The sequence below is a fragment of the Manacus candei genome, unplaced genomic scaffold (genome assembly GCF_025592945.1).
Source record: "Manacus candei isolate 608988 ecotype Guabito, Panama unplaced genomic scaffold, ASM2559294v1 h1tg000014l, whole genome shotgun sequence".
NCBI lineage: Eukaryota > Metazoa > Chordata > Aves > Passeriformes > Pipridae > Manacus > Manacus candei.
Window position 1 is genome coordinate 48,290,666 of NW_026138062.1, and position 21,639 is coordinate 48,312,304.

Sequence of the window (21,639 nt, forward strand, 5' to 3'; positions counted from 1 at the left end):
ATTAATATGCAACTTTTTTTCTAAAATTTCAATGAGATTCTTGAGGCATATTGCAATTTTAAAGAGGTCTTTAGAAATAATTTCAAAAATGTAAATGAATAGCATTATAAGAAGAGACACAAAGAACATGTTACATGCACACCTGAACAATATAGGCAGAACAGACCCTTATACAGAGAGAAGTAAGCCACAGATTGTTTTAACTAGTAAAATAGAAATTTGCAGATGTAAAATACCTTAAGAAAAACTTATTGACACCCATCCAAGGTACCTAAATCACTCTCAGCCCTATCTGCAGGTGCATTTGGGAATATTTCAAGTGGGGTGCACAACTTGAAGAAGGACTTTGTGGCTTCATCACTTCAATCTGTTGCCATTCAGAAGTGGTTGGTTAATGTTTGGTTTCAACCAAGAGTAAGCAAGAAACCAGGTCCTAATATTATGTTCAGATTTTTCTATCACATTTATTTCCATGGGGTATGATGAGAAATAAAAGATCCATCAGTAAAAACAGTTTTACTGAAATCTTTGCACATAATGACCTAAAGAGAGGGAAAAAAAGTGTTTCTCTTTCTTGGACGAGAAGTTTTTAGTCCAATAGTCACACACAAGAGGTGACATATTGTCTAACAGAGATAACTGACTTGCCAAAGAAGAAATAAACTTCACATTATTTTAATTAATAACAATGGACAGCCTTTCTCTTTGTTATGAAAGAAAGAGATTGCATCTACCTGGATACACCTTGGGACCTCAGAGGAGAGATTTTTTTATAGGGTCTTTGCCTGTCCTCACATTAAGTCCCTGGCCAGATCTCTAGAATCTCTTCCCTCTCTTTAGTAACAACTGAAGCTGAACTTTTCTTCTAACTCCTTTTATAACTTTCCAACTCATTATGTACTCTATTTTTCATGTACAATGGGAAAAAAAGAATCACAGAATCAGTAAGGTTTGAAAAGCCCTCAAAGATCATAAAGTCAAATCTTCAACCGAATACCACCATGCCCACTAAACCATACCATGAAGTGCCATGTCTACTCATTTTTTGAATGTTGCCAGGGATGGTGATTCTACCACTTCCCTGGGGAGCCTGTTCCGATGCTTGAAAACCCTTTCAGTGAAGAAAATTTTCCTAATATCCAATCTGAAACTCCCCTGGTGCAACTTGAGGCCATTTTTCCTTTGCCTATTGCTAGTTGCCCAGGAGAAAAGGTCAATCCCCACCTTGGCACACTAACTTCTATTTCACAGATATACTTGTAAGAATTTATATTTCATATTATTAAGAACATTTCATTCCACCACTAAAACTAAAGTCTAGTTTTAAAACTAAAAGATACAGCATAGTTGCAATGAGAATGGAAGTTTCTGCATTCTTGATGTGGGGCATTTTTTGAATGCTCATAGTGCAATTGCAAACAGTTGTAATATATGGTTCGATGCCAGGTCAATTTGTATTGCAACTGCAAGTAAAATATATTAGGCTAATATGTAATTATCTCTAGATAAATACTTTGCAGAAGTAAGCTAGAAATTGCCCTCTGGCAGTAGCATTCAGCTGGCATCGCTGTTATTATCAGAGTATTAATTGGGTTGACAGTAGTCAGTCAAGGAACAGTAGAACAGCGCTTTCGCCCTAGCTTTAAAGCCTGCCTTGCCCTAGTGTTTTCATTAAAAATTATGTGTGAGCCACATTTGCAAGTGTATGCACATGTGCAAAATAAATGTTAAAACCTCAGTCTCTTTGTAAAGGTCCTTATCTATTCTGAAGAGCCCATGGGTTGCTTTCACTGGAATAATGATCACTGGTGTGTGGAGAAGAGCATTTCAGTGTACTTAAGCAGTCACAGAAGAAAGAACAGAGGATTCACTCAGTTGCTTTGTTATTCCATAAGCTAAAATTGCCATTTCTATGGAACAAGGGCAGCCAGATACTTGCAGTCTGTCAAGGTTAGCCGAAAATTTGTAATTTGCTCTGAGGAAAACCTGTCCTATCAAGTAGTCTCCTCTACGTGAGAGGTGCAATCATACTAGGAAGAGAAAAGAGTTGAATACTACTGAGGATGGAAGAAGAGGTGTAAAGGAGGTGATGGGAGCAAGCAGCTACAGAATCAAGCTTAGAACCAAGGTCATAAAAAGTAATTATGAGAAAATGGTAATTGTTAAGTAAAATACCAAAATACAGTCTGTCTCCCAGTGGGGTTTTCCAGGAAAATAATTCAACAATAAGACTAAAACCTTACCATAGAAAATATAGAAATAATATACAGACTTAGGTTGGAAGTGACCTTAAAAATCATATAGTTCCAACTGCCCTGCCATGGGCAGAGACACCTTCTACTAGACCAGGTTGCACCAAGCCCCATCCAACCTGGCCTTGAACACTTCCAGGAATGGGGCATTTCTTACACAAATTAAATCTGCATCTAGTATTTCTTGGCATTATACTCCCTCCCTTCCAGGAAAACAAGTTCAGATTTCATTTAGAAATGGCAATAGTATTACTGATTAACTTTGTGAGCACAAAACACCTCTTCAGATGAACAATTAGAATCTCCGTACTGCTTCAAACATTTTGTTCAGCAATTAATTCATGTTTGTTTAAAGTGTCAGTGAACCTCACTGGATTTCCAGTCCAACAGAATTTGTTCATTTACTTCTTAAGAGATTACTTACTTTATTTAATAAATTCTGCTTGCTCTCCCTATAGTCTAGCCAAAATATTTTGTCAGTTCTGCTATATAAAGATAAATTGCAGACAAGAAATTATATATATTCTAATACGAAGTAATTCTAAAGATACCATCATTTATTTTATTTTGGATAACTCCCTCACTGGAGAAGTGGGAAAACAAATTTTCTCTACAGCAACATAGTAGAGAACATATCAGTATCATTTTGCAATTGCCCATGGACAGGTATATCATACATCACTGAATTTGTTCTCTGCAGGCAGGCTCCAAGGACTTTTCCTTTCTTACAGACCTGTGCAGGAATAAGCAGAGTCTTAGCTTTATAGACATATGCAGAAGCACTGTCCATTACTAAAGCTGAATACACCTCTCAGTCTGAAGTCTTGGTATTTTTACTACTATTTAAAAAAAAAAAAAAACCACACACAAAAAAAAAAAGTCTGTGTTTAGACAGAGCTAAACATGCTGCCTAAACTTGACATTTTTTCACTTTTGAGTGTTTGGTGCTGCAGCCCTACAGCCATTATTTCAGTGCAATTCCTGTCCCAATTTACATGCATCACAATATCTATTTGTTATAGAAACACTTTAGAGCCCTGATAGTACATGGGTTAAATAATATGAATAGACAAAAATGTTGAATAGCCTAAACTATGGTCTGTTTTCTGTGACCATGGGCTTTTGCCAGCATTCTAATAAGGGGAAAATGAGATAAAGCAATACAATTCCTCATTCTTCTGTAAGCAGTCAAGGACCAGAAGGATAGAAGTAAATTGTGGGGAATTCAGAAAAAGATAGATGATTAAAGGTCTGAGATGACTAACTTTTGAGCAAAGATTAAAGGAAGAGCATAATAACAACATACACAAAGAAAAGCAAACCAGCAGGTTTGAATTGCAGAGGCCCACAGATGAGCACACTAGGTCTGTCCAGCCCTTTGTAATCAATAACCCATTTACTGTGGCTTCAGAATCACCAGTGGGTTCAGGAAAACATAATTCCATTTTTAAAAGTCCTCTTTGCAAGGAAATGTAGTGGCAGCTGCACGAGCAAATTCGGAATGATTTCCCATGTGCTAGGAACAAGACAGCAGCCTCTCACTCCTACAAGCTTTCTCCTTTATTCAAGATACATACTAGTGTGATTTAAAGTCAGAAGAGAAAGGTGATCAGGATTTGTTCCTATTTATGCATCTTGGTGCCCTCTCTACTACTGACCTGCCTTCAGCTGTGTAAATCAGCCTAATCAGAAGGTAGCCCCCAGGCTGGATAAGGCACATGAGATAGCTTTCACATCTGTATGATTTCCACCTACACAGAGAAGCACTAGCAGGTACCAAATGCATTTCAGTACTTTCATGCACATTCAGAAATGTAGCCATCAAGGCACATGCATCCCCGTGCACCAAGCAGCTGGGATTACCCCAACATATCTCTTTAATACCAGCTGACCTGTAGCTGTATTTTGCATGTACCAAAATAATGCAAAGGGTTAGGGAGGGAGAATATCAAAAGATAATAAAGGTAATAAGACAATAAGGTAATAAAATGCAAAATGCAGAGCGCCTCAACTTGAGCTTGTGCAGGTTTACAATGCAGCTATACAGGCGAAGGTGAAATCACAGAATGGCTTGCGTTAGAAGGGACTGTAAAGATCATCTAGTTCCAACCCCTCTGCCATAGGCAGACCATAGGCAGAAGGGACACCTTCCCACTAAAACAGGTTGCTCAAAGCTCCATCATACCTGGCCTTGGATAGATTTGCAAGACACCAAATTCAGGATTCAGAAGACAGGGAGCATAAAGGAAAACAGAGCAGGAGTGGAGATAAAAATCTCTTATACTTCTTTTGCATTTAAAAAAGTAAGGGGAAGAAGAGGAAAGTCTATATTCCAGTAACAAACAAGACAACGCCAGGCTTTCTGATACCATCTATATTTTATAGAACACAAACAATTAAGCTTAAAAGGATAATCTTGTACATCGCTTAGCCTGAAGTTGTACTGCATGTGTCAGCAAATGCTGCTTCCCCAGAGACTTGACAGTACATGTGCCCACTTGTAACAGAACAATGCAAACTATTCCATGCAGGAAACCTTATCCAAAATCCACTGAATTTGCAGACACCTACCCACTACAGCACGTGTTGACCTCCAGGAAGACAGTATGCTGTGCTGATGGCTATTCCAAAAGCTATTACCTTTATCTGTGCTTAGCAATGATGGAGGATTTCCTTGTGACATACATCTTGCTACCACCCCTCTTCACTTTATGTCTTGAGATGATTTAGCAATGGCATCAATATTCTGTTATCTGCAGTAATTTTCTGTTGTTTCTGCAGATAGTTGCACAATTTTGCAATTAACTGTAATAGCATTAACAACATAGAATGCCATTTAATAAGGATTGAGCTCTCTGTGCATCATATTTCTATAGCACCAAATTGGAAACTGGAAGAACTATTCTGTAGGATAAAAAGAAGGTTGGGTTTTTTCCTCCTCCTTCTAGAGGTCCTTAGCCATAGAATTCATTTTTCCAATACTGTGCCAGTGCCCTGACTTGCTTTGCAGTATAACTCCCATCTGTTTTTCCAGGGCATTCAGGGACAAGGTGGAATGGGGGTCTAAGGCAACACGCAAACACAAGCTGTTCCCTTTCTGGGAAATTTGGGACAGTCTTTTTGTCTATGTGTAGGATAGTGTCTGATATGTACCTTTTAATGTTCTGTAACAGCACAAATAACTACTGTCTGGCAGAACACTATGAATCAAAATAAAGTCAGTTGTTGCAGACTCTTGCTGTAAGTCCTTTTTTTAACTAAGGGAACATTACAGTGTACGTCTAAATGGCATCATTTATATCCTGGGGAGTAGATTATGCTGGGTCAGCTTCAGCCATCTGGTCTGAATTATTAGGTAGGAGTAAGGCGAATTGTGCAGGATGTTTTTCGAGAAGGAAAACTGATTCAGGGAGTAGAAGTAGCAGGGAAGTGATCAGAGATTGTACCAGCCTGCCAGTAAAGGGCTTTAGTGGCCCTGCCGCTGGAAGCAGTCCAAAGAGAGGTTAAATAACATACTTCACCCAATGCAATTATGTTGTGCGGTTTTTTTTCAAGAAAAATATTTTCATATTGAGAAAAACAGTCACTATAAGAGAGAGAAGATAAAAAGCAAGAGAAGTAAAAAGCTACCTTGAAACTGGGCAAATTTTCAGCTAAAGCAGGACTAAGGCACTGACCCATGTGAGAAATGGCAGAGCTCCAGTTATCAAGCTGTTACATAGCTTCACGGTCATGGGGAGTTCCAACCTGCCCCAATTAGCATCCCTCAGTGCAGCAGCAGTCAAAAACACCTTTCCCATTTCATCTGCATCTCATTCCCAGGGCTCCACACATATTTGCCTTGGTGTGCACTAATAAAGGTGGAGTGAGATTCGACAACAAAGGAAAAGCTCAAGGCTCACTTTTTTGGTTGGCAGAGGCAACACAAAGATATTTCAGGTCAAAAAGAAATTTAGGAACCCTGTTTGTAAGGTTTACAGACATAAGCCTGTGGTGTGTGAGAAACATAAGTGGCAACCCAACAGCAAGAGTTGCTCCAGAAAGAGAGAACAAGTTCTCTCTTCCATGCAGGCAGTGAAACAGTGCAGTGCAAGCCAGGGAAGCAGTCTTCTGCCAATTTCCTACAGTTGATAAATGTTGCTAAATCTATTAAAAGCAGCATACTCTGGTAGAACATGTACCAAAGTAGGTAGCAAGAAATACGATTCCTGACATTAACCTATCTTGATTCTTGAGGTTCAGCAAATCCCTTTTATTTGGCCTAGATAACTTTTTGAGGTCTTTTCAAACCTGAATTATCCAGTGGTCCTATGATCCTTTGCACATCTAGGATGTAAACTCTTTGAGGCAAGTGTCATTACTAAGTAGGCACATACCTGAGCAAAATTACATCTTTTTATCAAAAAAAGTTCTGATACACTCTACATACTGTAATACATAATCAAATGGTTAGTAATTAATGTCCAATGGATATTTAGATGTATGAAAAAGAAACATACTTTGAGTACTTCTGACTTTGCAGTACAATAACAACATGATTGTTTGTTGTAATACACCCAAAATACAACCAGAGCTCTCCAAAAAATCTCAGCAAGTAATATGTGCCTCAAAGGCAGCTGTCCAAAATGCAGGGAGAATAAAATATTCAACACAGTTACCTATGCACAGAGAAGACAAAATAATTGCTTCAGCCCCTTCTATGTGAGCAATGTTTATGTTAAGTGAAAACTAGAAGGCAATCAGTCAGACAGTAAAGTCAGCATTTAAGCCTGTTCAGTGATAATATTGATTGCCTACACATTCCAGTCACTTACTCATAAATAAGAATTGCAGACTGGATTGAGGGTCAAAGAAAGCACACCCCATCCCAATGAGCAAGACTGACAAACGAGTAGCAATGAATAATGAGAAAGCTGAGGTACCACAACTTTTTTTACTTCAGTCTTCACCGGCAGGCACTGCCTCTTCTCACACCTCTCAAGTAGATGGCCTGCAAAATGGGAACTGGGTGAGCAAAGTCCCTCCTACTGCAGGAGAAGATCAGGTTCATGGTCACTTGAAGAACTTAAACGTACATAAGTCTATGGGACCTGCCAAGATGCATCCCAGAGTCCTGAGAGAATTGGCTGATGTAGTTGCCAAGCCACCCTCCATCATATTTGAAAAGTCATGACAGCCAGGTGAAGGCCCAGGTGTCAGTGTCTCAATGGACATCAGTGCTGTTCCTCAAGGGTCTGTACTGGGACCACTGCTATTCAGGGTCTTCATCAATGGTATAGACAGCGGGATAGAGTGTAACCTCAGCAAGTCTGCAGACAACAAGCTGAGTGGTGTGGTTGACACTCCTGCAGAATGGGATGCCATCCAGAGGGACTTGGACAAGCTCCAAGGGCGGGCCCATGGGAATCTCATGAGATTTAACAAGACCAAGTACAAGGTGTTGCATCTGGGTTGGGGCAACGCTGGTATTAATACTGGTTGGGGGATGAACAGATGAAGAGCATCCCTATTGCGAAGGACTTGGAGTTGCTGGTGGATCAAAGGCTGGACATGACCCAGAAATGTGTTCCTGCAGCCCAGAAAGCCAACTGTGTCCTGGCCTGCATAAAAAGCAGCATGGCCAGCAGGTCGAGGGAGGTGATTCTGCCTGTCTGCTTTGCACTCGTGAGACCCAACTGGGAGTACTGCATCCAGCTCTGGCGTCCTTGGCACAAGAAAGACATGGACCTGTTAAAGCAAGTCCAGAGGAAAAGCAGAAAAATGATCAGAGGATGAAGAACCTCTCCTATGAAGACAGGCTGAGAGAGTTGGGGTTGTTCCAGGGCTTGCAGATCAATGCACAATCTGTGAGAGTCAGAGCAGGATCATGAGCACACACTGGTTGCTTTGTACCTCTGGACAGCCAGGCACATGATTGAACCTGTTCCAGGATATTTTCTGATGGAAAACTATGCAAACAGAAAATGCTGATAATTTTACTAAATGTTCAAAACTTACAGCTAAGGAAGTACTAAGAGGTCAAGGAAAGGTTTCCTGTGCTTCAGAATAGATTTTTCAGAAAATGACAGTTTTCATTGAAAAATTATGTTTGTATTAAGTTTTCCTTAAAGTTTAAATAGAAACCTTCAGCTTTTTTTTAGCACTGTGTATTGCTCTGCATGTAGTATAGAATCACAGAATCATTTAGGTTGGAAAAGACCTTTAAGGTCATCAAGTCCAGCTGCTAACCCAGCACTGCCAAGTCCACCACTAAACCATGTCCTCAAGTGTCACATCTACACATCTTTTAAGTATCTCCAGAAGTGGTGACTCAGACGCTTCACTGGATAGCCTGTTCCAGTGCTTGAGAAAAATAATAATAATATACATTCAGGATGAGGTCTTATTCATTGTGTGGAGAGTTGGATTCAAAGCCATTGCTGGAGAGATTATCCCTTATTTCTGTCTAGCAGTTAACAGTTGTTACTGTGCAATTCTGGCCCCATCAGAGGATCTCACAGCCTCTGTGTCACAGAAGTTATGAACAGACTTTTCTGTGAATGGCTTCAACATGTACTTAAACAACTGAGTTAAATACTGGAAACTGTTCATTTGTATTGTTTATTTATTGTGTAATTTTGTTTGTTGCTTGAGTGTTTGAGATATTTTTTCTTTAAATAAGGATATTAGGAAAAATTGACAAAATTTGACTTTAAAATGCCAAATCAAAACTGCAGGTGTGTTTTCATCTACGAGGCAAGAGTAATAGAGAAAAAATTATATCTTACGTTTTGTGTTTTTTTTAATCTTGGGAAGGACCCAACTGCAAGCCAATTTCCCAGTATGGAGGGAAATGCTGTATATCAGACCAGAAAATATGTGTCATTCTATAATCCTAAATCAAATTAGTTTTATACAGGCTTTTCCACTGCTGTTGTACATAAGTAGGTTGGAAGTAGGTAGGGTAAATGGAAGACCTAGAACTTGAAGCATATGTCTTGGGACTTGCAGACCTTGAGAGAGCTGAAGACACTCAGCAACCCAGCCGGGGCCCGCTCCCATCACGTATTTCTGAGAAGTACCCAGTTTGCTGAAATTCTAAAAACCAGAGAGAAATTTCAGACACACTTTCCCAAGGCAATGTATGAGCATTTTTAGGAAAACCCCATGGTAACCTATAAGGAATTAATAGCAATTTCTTCCTGTCTTTTGTCTTCTTTTTCTTCACCTTACAAAGAAGCATCTTCATACACAACCCCTTCTGAACACCACTTTAAATATAAAGCTAAGACAAAACATTAAAATACAGTCTTTCTTCCCAGTCTTTCACCTACCAGAGTATCTCTTTATCTCGTTTAATCTTTTCACTTTGAGGTCTCACCTCGGAACATCTCCCACTCTCCATCTCTTGCCCTTTCACTGCAAACCCCTCACAGTCTCCTTTTAGTGGAAAAGCACATATCTGCTCAGCTCAAAGCTCTGCATTTTTAGCAGGGCATCACCTTCTGTGCTCAATCACCAGTTTTATTCTGCTACCAAAGCACACAATCCCAGGTAACTTAAGAGTCACTAAGCGACAACTCAGTTCTCATTTTTGGTGAGGTGTTTTGTAAAGTCAAACATATGTGACTATGGGGCTACATCCTTCATCTTCATCTCCCACCTGCACTCCTGATGCAGCTGGTTGCCCACTCACAAGACGCACTAAGCAAGGACAAGGAGCACACCGAAGGACCATGTCCATGCAGTGGGCAAACACAGAGCATCACAAGAGCTGCAGGGGATGGAAGTTGACTGTGTGAAATTGCATGCCTGAAACTCAAGAGGGTTGCCTTTTACTGCCCAACTGTATTTAATGCTGAAGATATCAAATATTTCAATGTTTGCACCTAAAATAAAGCATACAAAACATAGGTGGAGAACGATTAAAGTTTCAAATAATTTAAAGCCAACCTACTCCTTTGATATGTGCCTAAGCTGCAGGAAAAAAAAAAAAGAAAAAAAAAGCGAGAACATGTGTAGAAAACTGGGTTAACTATATTCCAAGTCTCAGCACTTCAGTTGCCTCTTTCTTCCCCTTCATTTTACTAGTGGGAAGTGTAATGTAAGTGGCAAAAACGGAAATGAGAACTTCAGATTGCAGATTCTGTTTACAGTTTTTCCACTGACTTGCTGTGTGACCTCAGGCAAATATATCTCTCTGCACTTCAGCTTAACCTTCTGCAAAATTGAGATGCGAAAGCTTTGACTTACCCATAGGCTCACAGTGGGGTATTACACAGCTTAATTAATTAATGTTTGTTAAACACTTATAATGAATGTTTCTGTGCAAGTTTAAATTATTACAGGTTGTACTTTCATCAACTCTGGATTATGACCCTTAAACATATTTGCCACAATGTCTGGTATAATTCTTGAGGTGGCTACTCTGATATAATAAATTATAGCTTAAATGAACTCTTTCACTGGAGTGACTGCGACTTTAGTTGTCTACACTTAACATTTACAGTCATTGCGCTAATTGGTCTAACCTTGTATTGCAGGTTTCAATGAACATCAAAAGACTTCATTGGTCATGCTTGAATTTGCTTCACTTTATGTTCCCACGGGTTTAGTAACAGCTAAGAGACTTCATGCAAATTCATAGACATTTGCTGGTCTCCATTGGAAGAAGAAACTCTTGTATCCCTTATCCAAGTTCTTACAGGTCACAAATCTCTCTGCTGTTCTCATTATCTCGGTTCTCATGTAATTGATTGGTTTATGGACTCAGTATAAGTTCTTTTAAACTTCAGTAATTTAGGTTGCCATTCAGTATGAACTTATGTATTTATTCATAAATCATAGACTCATGCAGTGTTTTGGGTCAGAAGGGACCTTTAAAGATCATCCAGTGCAACTGCTCTGCTGTGGACATAGACAAAATAAATTTGCAAATTTTTTTTCACTGATTATTCTAGGGTGATAATACCGTGATGTGTCCCAAAGAGGGGCTCTCAGCTCTAAAGCTCACAGAAGACATCAGGATAGCAGGAGGAACTGTTTTACAAAAAAAATTATGTTCCCAAATTCACCACTCTTTATACCAAATTTTGATCTTTATCCCAGGATGATTAGTGTTATAAGCATAGTACTGTGCTTATTGACAAAATACAATTTTTTAAAAGGGAAACAATTCATAAAGTTTTAGTGAAACATCTTTAAAAATGTCTGACAAGAAAACCCAAGGAAGAAGAAAGGGAAATGCTAATTAAAGGGCATTGTATAAATGCTACTGGAAGAAGTGACCCACAGTTCACGAATTGGCATATCATATGCTCCAGTGTCTTATCACAGAAAACAAAGAAAAAATTAATACGGCTCCATATAATGGTGGTCTGCTAACAGTGCTGACAGAGGAAGATCTCAATTTAAGGCATAGAAGGAGCTCAGAGCAACTATATTAGATATAAAAATGCTAAATCAGGTTGGTTTGGCAGGGGTAGGGTAGAGGGGCGTGGGTGGAGGGGGCAAGAAAGGTCAACATCATCAACCTCCTGACAGTAAAACAGCCAGAGAATTAAGCAAAGGATGAAAACTTTAAGGACTTCTATCAAGCCTAGCTATGAACTGTGTTCTGGAGATAAAGTAAGTTTGTCTCATCTGCTGGATATCACAGATGCTGACATTTGGAGAAGCAGATTGGCTTGCACTATTATGTGCTAAAGCTGGCAGGTTGGCAGGTACGGCACTGGGCTTACAGACAGCTGGACCTTTCTGGAGATGAGAATGCAGGTTGGGTAGGCATTTAAGATGACATGAGACTCCTGACTTACATGGATGGTAGAGGGTGAACCAGTTGACTCTGGGAACACAGACACTTCAATTACTCTGCCAACTGTGTTCACTCAATCTCTGTTCATGAGAGGTTGTAATGGGAGCTGAGACAGAGCATATGTGTACGACTAAACATAGGTGTCCCAAACTGGAACTACATCCCAATCTGAGCATCCCTCATGTAAGAAGGTGGTACTAAAAACCTGAGTGGACTCAAGGAATTTTGACGGCATTTCTTTCCTTGCAGTCAGAACTTGTTCTTGGGTAAAGGTCTGGTGGTCAGATTTGCATTATTTTTCACAGTTTTATTGGTTAGTTTTCTCTGTTAGTACATAAAGATCTAGGAAAAATTTCGGTGTTGTAGGTCTTCTCTTTCCAAAGTTTTGCAGTAATGTGGGATTATCTTTTAAAGAACATCCGTTGTTAATCAGTCTTCTGAAAACATCAACTTCTCAGTAAATATGGTTGAACAAAATTAACTTTGCAAGTTTTATTTTAAAACAATTTTTGTAGTCACTTTCTGAATGAACAATGTGAAGTCACAGTTGGGGCCTGAGGACAATACAGGCAGTGCAGGCACACCTACAAAGTCTGCTGCTAATTCTTTTTACTGTTAAAACAATCTTAAATTTTGGAGTGGAACATGAACAACACTCATAAAACATGAAAAACAATGAACTTTACTTGAGTATTGTTTCTAGCACAATGCAAATATTGACACAAAACCAATACTTTTTGTCCCTAAAAAAAGCAAAGTAGACAGATACCAGGAAAACAGAGCACTGACAATGATTCTGAAACTAACTCCCTCTATTGTCCTTAATATTTCACTTGATGCATTATAGGTAATTATTTTGTAGATATTAAAGTTCTGAAGATCATTTTGCTAGTACTTTTACCATTTTTTGATGAAACCAAACATGATAGACTGAGCTGCTTTATTATATTCTTTTTGCTATGCTTGCTGTAGGAAAAAGCCAGGCACTGTTCTAACAAGATAATGATATTCTATCAGTTCTTGGAATGATAAATCCTGTCAGAAAGTACAATTAAATTCATTATTTAAAATCATGTCAGGAATTGAACTTCATTTTTTAAAATTAAGAGTAAATTTTTTCAAATTTTATCACCAATGTAAGAAGATAAAAATAAATAGTAGTTATCTGAAATAAATCATTGAAAATTTCCCCAAAGAGAGACACACATAACAAGGACTTGCAAACTTGTATCCAGATATCAAATTCACTATGTGTAGGTTACAAATTTTAAAGCAACGACAGATTTTTGTCTCCTTTATTGACACTGGCAGAGATAGATCTTCTATACCTACAGCACCACACTTTTCACAGAAGTATGGAGAGCATTGGGAAAGGGGTGTAAAACACTCACAAGGGCCTATGGAGAAACGTACAGATATTTCTCCCTGCTGCTAAGGTAGTCTTAGCTCCTTGCAGCCAAGTTCAATGTTCAGTGGTCACCTCTGGGGTGCTGAATGCCCTTCATGCCATTCAGAGGAGTGGAGGACAGAGTTACTGTCCTTGCCTGCTGTCCTAACACGGTATGAAGTAAAATGTCCCTATAAGGCACAAGACCACGACATTAGTGCTATTAGATGCACTGAGGAAGTCTTTCCAGCAGCTCATTATGAGATTGTCTCCTTCTGGAACTGCCTGTAGCCTGGGAATTGAGAGCTTCTCCCCAGTGACAGGAATTCATGTCTGAACCTGCTCAAGCTTTGATTTACATTTCACCTCCTCTTGCCTAGGTGAGAATTCTCACCTCCTGTCTTGAGAGAAGTAAGGCTGAATGTGCCACCATTGCCTGCCAATGAAAGACTACTGACTGAAAGGAGATTGTAGCAAGGTGGGGGTTGGTCTCTTCTCCCAGGTAACAAGTGACAGGAAAATGAGAAAATAGCCTCAAATTCTGCCAGGGGAGATTTAGATAGGATATTAGGAAAAATTTCTTCACTGAAAGGGTGGGCAGCCATTGGAAGTGCCTGCCCAGGGAAGTGGTGGAATCATCATCCCTGGAATTGTTCAAAAAGTGTGTTGATGTGGCATTTGGGTATATGGTTTAGTGGTGAACACAGCAGTGCTGGGTTAAAAGTTGGACTCAGTGATCTAAACTAAATGATGCTATGACATTCTAGGAGGCTGTTGCCTCACTGGCTGTACTCCTGCATGTTCAAACCTTCTTGCGTGTGCAGGTACTTTACAAGATCTTACAGGGCTAATACGCAAATCTGGCCAAGGTGAAGGCAGTATTTTGCACAACGAACTCTTCAAAAAACCCATGTTAGACACTTACGTCCTTTTTGGACTATGTCTCAAAAAGGGGATGTCTCAAAGGTATACTGAGCAGATAAATGCATGGAAGACTATGAAGGGAAGCTCTAGTAATGAGACCTAATTTGGATTTAGTTCACCTGTTTATGATGGCTTGTCATTTTAACTTACAGATCTATAACTAATAAAAACGGATCTTGTCTTGTCACATTAAACCAGCCTTTAAAGGTGAGTTAGGCTAGAAGAGTACGGATGTGGTGTTGTCAGGAGGTCTGCAGATGCTAATCAACAGTGTAAGGGTAAAGGCAAAGTGATCACAAAAATGAGGAGGGTAGGAAAGGAGATGGAGATTATTCCTATTACCACACACCCACACATAAACATAAAAAACCTGTCCTTGGTGTTGTGAGAAGCTGACTTCTCCCTTTGAGACTCTGTCAAATTGCAGGATAATGATTCAGGCAGCAAATAATCCGTAGACATATTTACAAACCCAGGGCAGAACAAGTTAGACAAGTGGAAAAAACTTAGTGCTCTAACAAGGGATCCAGCAGGGGCTTTGGCTGCAAACAAGAAAGCTGAAGGATGGCATTATGCCTGTATATTACATTTACTTATAATCTTTCTTACTGTTCTGCATTGTAAACAGAGTAGCTGCACAGTGGTAGGAAAGAATGTGCCAGGTGGTTATCATCTCAGAATTACCATTTTGTATATATTATCTACTTAAAAATGCAACATTAATTAAGGTTCAGATGCGGCAACTGACAAATAGTGGTCTGCAAGTGTACAAGTTCTTCCGAGTAATGAGAACTCCTTGCAGAGAGTAAAAGAGCTACAGTGTTATATTCAATATAGAAATCTAGGATTCCATTAAATGAATGCATGCAGAGCACACCGCTGTTAATTGAGAAGATGTAATTAAAGTACCCACGAGCCACCAGCATGTGGAGACACCTAATGGACATTATGGAAAGCAGTGCATTATGTTGGACTGCTATTCTCAGTGGTTTGTTTCTCAAAAAAAGCCACAGTTGAAAGTGGATGCTGGTGAGCCAAACGCCAAGTGTCATAATCCCAGTCACTAAGGAACAAGCTCGACAGATCCATCAGGCAAACCCTCATGGCTGCTCAGGAGCCTTGACTGATGTGACACAAAAGCAAAGTAGCTGCTAAGCAAGATTTCAAGCCAGAAGACGACGCATAGAAAGTTCTGCAAAAACCCCAACACCTCCCTGGTATGAACCAGGGAAGTTCTACACAGAATGATTGAAGGGGTTGCCAGCTCCATTTGTCTGCCCATCAGGAGCAGATCTCATCCTGCTGCCCCATGGGCATTCACCAGAAGATACAAGGGCCAGGAGGACATGCCTACAGGCTGTAAACATCTCATCTCCACCAGCTATAGCTGCCTGTTCACGTCAGAGCCCCAAGAAACTTTGACAGAGAGGCCAAACTGGAGACATCGCTCTATTACAACTGAAAATGGGACTTTTCATGCTTATAAGGAACCACTTCAGCCCCCTTCAAATTCATTCATTCATGGCTGGGCTTCGTGAACGAAGATTTGGGAAGGGCTCTATCCACATTTGTTACAAGTACGCTGGTGGCTAAAAAGGCCAATACAAGATAGACAAATCCGGTTGCAAAAGGCACAGCAGAAAGACTCCTTAGGTGGTATATTCTGCAAGGTACGATTCTTTCTGCATTGTCTTTTCTCCTCGAGAGTGATCCTGCGTGTGTTCTCAAAAGCATCAGCAGCGTTATAGATGATGTGTCTCCAGGCCTCCCAATTGGAGGCCAGAGTAGACCAGTTATGGTGATCAATATGGCTGAGGCTGAGATGTTGTTTCAGGGAGTCCTTGTATCTTCTCTTCGGGGCTCCTCTCTTGCGGCAGCCGGTGGCAAGTTCACCATAAAGCAGGATCTTAGGGAGGCGGTGGTTCTTCATCCTGGAGATGTGCCCTGCCCAACGCAGCTGTGTTCTCAGCAACATGGCCTCAATGCTTGTGACTGCTGCTTGTTCTAGAACAGATGTATTGGTCACATAGTCTGACCAGTGGATGCTTCAAATATTAGCAGGTTTATATTGTTGGGGAAACAATCAAGGGCAGCAGGAGAACAGTGTGACACAGAGCAGCCTGCCCATAGCCATGACCAAGCTGCTGAATGATTAATGAAGTGATGGATTTACCCTGCTAAAAGAAGGGAATAGCTTGAAGGCCTTAATGTCTAGAAATTTAAAACACATAAAAGGTGGAAGATGGGGTCTGGTTTAAACAAATCCTAACACAACCTGGTCCCTCACTTCCACAGTATACTTGTGAACTACACCACAGGAGACAGACATAATAAATAACAAGAGTAGCAGAAACTTTTGCATTTCATTGACGTTATATTATCTTGGGGCTCAGTTATAACAAATATTTGTGCACGTGGGCAATATTATCAGCCTGAACTCACTTTTATAAGATTAAATCCTTAGGAAATTTTCAACTACCTTAAGTAAACTAAGCTATGGCTTTAGACACAAATTGTAATATTATGGGAGCTCCTTCAAACTACATTCAGTATTCATGCAAAGGGCTTGTGATGCTTAAACTTATAAAAATAGATCAGTAAACCTTGACGTGTTCTTTCAGCAGAATCTTGTTTCACTCTGAGGAAACCCATCCTGCTGGGGATTTATATTGATAAGGCGGCAGTGTCTGAGTAAAACCATGGGGAATCTTTATATTATACCCTTAGGTTAATGCACACAGAACTGCATTTGTATGCATAAGGGATGCAGATAACCCTGCAACCTGTGAAAGGGTTGCAAAGCTGTTCTACTTAGATTAAAAATAAAAGTTAATAGTCTTAGCACTACGTACATTTAGCATGGAAGAACTCATCTGCAGAGGAGTCACAGGGAAAAAAATTGAGCATTCACAATGTGTTGAAGGAAATTGGGCAGAAAGAGGTTGCAACTGGTAATTTTTCAATTAACACTAGATTCTACTTTTCCAAACTAAACCGGAAATGTCAGCGCTAGTGCAGCAGCCACGTAAATCCAACAATCTCTGGAATAGAGCTCAGACAGAATTAATTCAAGCACTAACAAAAGCACAAGGTTAATTGAGAGGATGAGTGGTCACTTCTCTTCCCTCTGAAGATCTGAATTTACTTCACGTGTGCCTTGATCCTACAAAGAATGTGGCCCTTTAATGACCTATCCAGGACAAGGAAAATATATCTATTAAGAAAAGGAGCATGCCATAACATTTACTTTTCTTCTTTAGCCACTATTTAGGACTCAATTCAAAATCTCCAAAACTTCTGGTGTTATCACACATTCAATATTTCAGATCATGTTCATTATAAATATGCTTCTTCTAGAATAATGTGATCTAAAAGATAAGCTGTCAAAATTCTTTGTTAAATAGAAAATGACAGCATTGGAAACATGTTCAGATGAAAAACAGCGAAGTCTATGTACAAGATATTATTAACAGTTCATGATCTTTCACATACACTGTTCATTTATTAGAACTATGGCTTGAAAGTTGCCCTCAATTCATATTTCAAAAGAGATTTTTCTTTAGCAACTTTTTCTAAATGCTGTGTCAGTGACTGTCCATAAGTCAAATAGCACTCTGCCATGTAATGGAAGCATTCAACAAGATGATTCAACCACATATGATATTTTTTTCTTAGGAACTATGTGTAAAAAGCTCTCATTCTCCACAAAATCACATGAATCTCTTTCGGATCCAATAGTGGCAAATATTTTCTGATTTTTTTGCAAACAAATCTACTGTGTCCTAAACTGTTTGAGGTTTTTTTCAGTTTAAATTTGGCAAAGGCGTTCATATTTAATGAGCCAAAAAACAGACACTTGAAATAGTGTTTTACAGATGTTTGCAAAATATTTTGCCAAAGAGAGAACATAAATATAGCTTCTAAGAGCCAATCACGCACTTAGCTGTCTGGAAAATGGAAATCCATCATCACATGCAATGGTTTCTCACAACAAAAGACACTAAAAATCTGATTGCCAGAATATTGCTGGGAGTAAGAGAAAATCAAAATGTAAATGAGTGGTGATCCTCAGGGGTCACACTAGGACTGGTGCTGTTTAACATCTTTGTTGGTGATGCAGACACTGGGATTGAGGACACTCTCAGCATGTTTGACAGTGACACCAAGCTATTTGTTGTCGTCAACACACCGGAGGGAAGGGATGCCATCCAGCGGGACCTGGACAGGCTTGAGAGCTGGGCCCATGTGAACCTCATAAAGTTCAACAAGGTCAAGTGCAAGGTCCTGCACATGGGTCAGGGTGACCCCAAGAAAAATACAGGCTGGGCAGAGAATTGATTGGGAGCAGCCCTGAGGAGAAGGGTGTGGGGGTGTTGGTTGAGAAGAAGCTAAATATGGCCCAGGGATGTGCAGTCACGGCCCAGAAAGCCAACAGAGACCTGGGCTGCATGAAAGCAGCGAGGGCAGCAGGTTAAGGGAGATAATTCTCACCCTCTACTCTGCTCTCCTGAGACCTCACCTGGAGTGTTGCATCCAGCTCTGGGAACCCCAACATAAGAAGGATGTGGATCTATTAGAGTGTGTCCTGAGGAGGCCACAAAGATGATCACAGAGCTGGAGCATCTCTGCTATGGAGACAGGTAGAGAGAATTGAGGCTGTTCAGCCTGGAGAAGAGAAAACTCTGGGGAGACTACCTAGCACCTTCTAGTACCTAAGAGGGTACTGGAAAGCTGGAGAGGGATGTAGTGATAAGACAAGGGGAAATAGCTTTAAACTGGCAGAGGATAGGTTTAGATCAGATTAGATAAAAAGAAGAAAGTCTTTGCTGAGAGGGTGGTGAGACACAGGAACAGGGTGTCCAGAGAAGTTGTGGATGTCCCATAACTGAGTGTTGAAGGCCAAGTTGGATGGGGCTTTGAGTAACCTGATCTAGTGGAAGGTATCCCTGCCCATGGCAGGGGGTTGGAACTGGATGATCTTTAAGGTCCCTTATGACCCAAAGCACTCTGTGATTCTATAGGTTCAAAATCCAGTTTTTGGCTTCTCTGCTGTCCTGCAGGTAGAATGCACAATCCCTTGAAGTCTCCTGATTCCTCTTGGGCAGGACAGTAGGAATCATATAGTGGATGAGCTGCCTGCTGATTAACCTGGTGAGCGACACAAGGAAACATGCTGGGTATCAGCTGCTGTCCAACAAATGGAAGATAAAGAAGGGAATAAATGCATAGATGGGTGCTGTTTAAGCTGAAAAGAGTTAAGAACAGCAAGCACCTGGTTCATCAGGATCCTGTCCAATGAATATTTTCTACAAGAAAAAACTTTCCTTCCTGAAAATTCCCTGTAAGTCTGCTCTCTACTATTGACTTCTCCTTGAAATTCCTCTGCGTAAGAATAAGAGCTTTAATCTTGATGTTATGAAGAGATTTGCTTAAAACCATGAATAAAATTTCAAATTAAAAATGAGTACAGAGTTTTCTTGCTGTTTTATTGTTTTGTAGTGATAATTGTACCTTTTAGTTTTTCAGTGTTAGAAATTACATCCCTGACACACTTTCTAATATAGACTGATTTGTGTATGGTATAAACCCACACATCATCCTTTTTTAATTCTGCAGAAACAACAATTTCTGGCATCTGTTAACTTTCTTGTTATATTTAAGTATTTAGTATTTAAGAGCCTAACTCAGATTTTAAAAATTTATGACACGTACACCCCCAACAACCTGACACTGGATGTACAGCCACAGAAATTAAAGATTACATGTAAGACAAGTGGTGAATAAGAAAAGGAGCAGTAAAAATTCCTGAGCAACTGGAGCTCTCCAGAGAGGCAGGACGAAACAGAAAGAAGTTAAAGCCAGTTTGGCAAGCACAGATAAGAACAGGAAGATTTTCTTTGGATTATTTCAGTCACAGATGTACTAGATTTGTACATTAGCCTGTGACTGAGACTGAGAAAATCATTTATCAGAATGTGCACCAACATGAATATTGAGCTCCTAGACACAAATGAATCTATTGAGGGAGATACATTTCATCACAGAACTCGGAGGAAAGAGGAAATAGTTGAATAATTTATAACAGATTTGATACTGTTGAGGCAAATGTGCAATTCTGGAGGACTTGTGAAATTCCTAATTCTGGAGATCAGATTGAATTGGGAACAAGAGCTCCAAATGGGAGGAGAAGGGGATTTATCAAACTCAAAAAAAAAAAAAAAAAAAGACAGACTATTTCCATGATTTCAGATCACAAAAAAAAACCAGGCGCAGGTTCTGGAAGGAAGAGAAGACAAAACAGACACAATTAGAAAAACCTCTCCAGAGGAACCTGCAGACACAAGTAGAAGGAATTTGCAAAACCAGCGTGGAGGGCTGAACCAAAACAGACACAAAGCCAGTTATAAAATCAATCTGTCACCTTTGGAAAGTCTTTCCATATTTTTTGAGAAACAGAAACCAGAATATACTAAAAAGAAGCAAATTTTACCATGCCGTTGTTGAAGAGGCATTTTCACCCAGCACCCACAGAGAGCTTTTACTGATTAGTTGAAAATGGCAGGGGGGTATAATGCAATAGCTGAAACCACCTGAAGAGAAGACATACTTGCATACTCTATATAGACAAGTAACCACAGATTATACTGTGGAGAAATGATTCAAGTTGTAGGTTTATAGGAGCTTGACATAAGGATAAAGGAAAATCTTGAAAAGATAAGGTTTGTAATTGTTTCAGGGAAAGAGCATATTGATTCAAGGGTTGAAAACACAGCAAATGCTCAGGCTCATTATGAGAGCTTATGATGTAAGACAGAAGCTATAAGGGTAGAAAATCAATTCTATGATGTCTTTAATAGTATTGGAAAGCTGTCAACAGAATATAAGATAAGGATAATGCTCCATCCCTGGAAGTGTTCAAGGCTGGGTTGGATGAGAGCCTAAGCAATCTGATCTAGTTGAAGGTGTCCCTGCCCACGGCAAGAAGGTTGGACTAGATGATCTTTAAAGTCCTTTCCAACACAGACCATTCTAGGATTCTATGATGAAACTGAATTGTCCTAAGCATTCCTACAAATGTCCCTGCAGCGCTCAGACACAAATGCCAACAAGTAGAATGAACATCTGAGACTGGTGAATGCACATATACATGGCCAAGAAAACTTTCCTATCACAGGTGCTTTTGTCTGCCAGTGCTACAGTACAAGCTGAGACTTTTCAAAAATAATACCAGATATTGACACCTTATTTGATTAATTATAATCATAACCTCTTTAAGAATACTG

General features: G+C 39.8%; 1 protein-coding gene across 9 annotated transcripts in view; it reads right to left on the bottom strand.

Moving 5' to 3' along the window:
• Positions 1–21,639, bottom strand: part of DLG2 (discs large MAGUK scaffold protein 2) — a 1,004,454-nt gene that overhangs the window by 882,810 nt on the left and 100,005 nt on the right. The window lies entirely within an intron of this gene.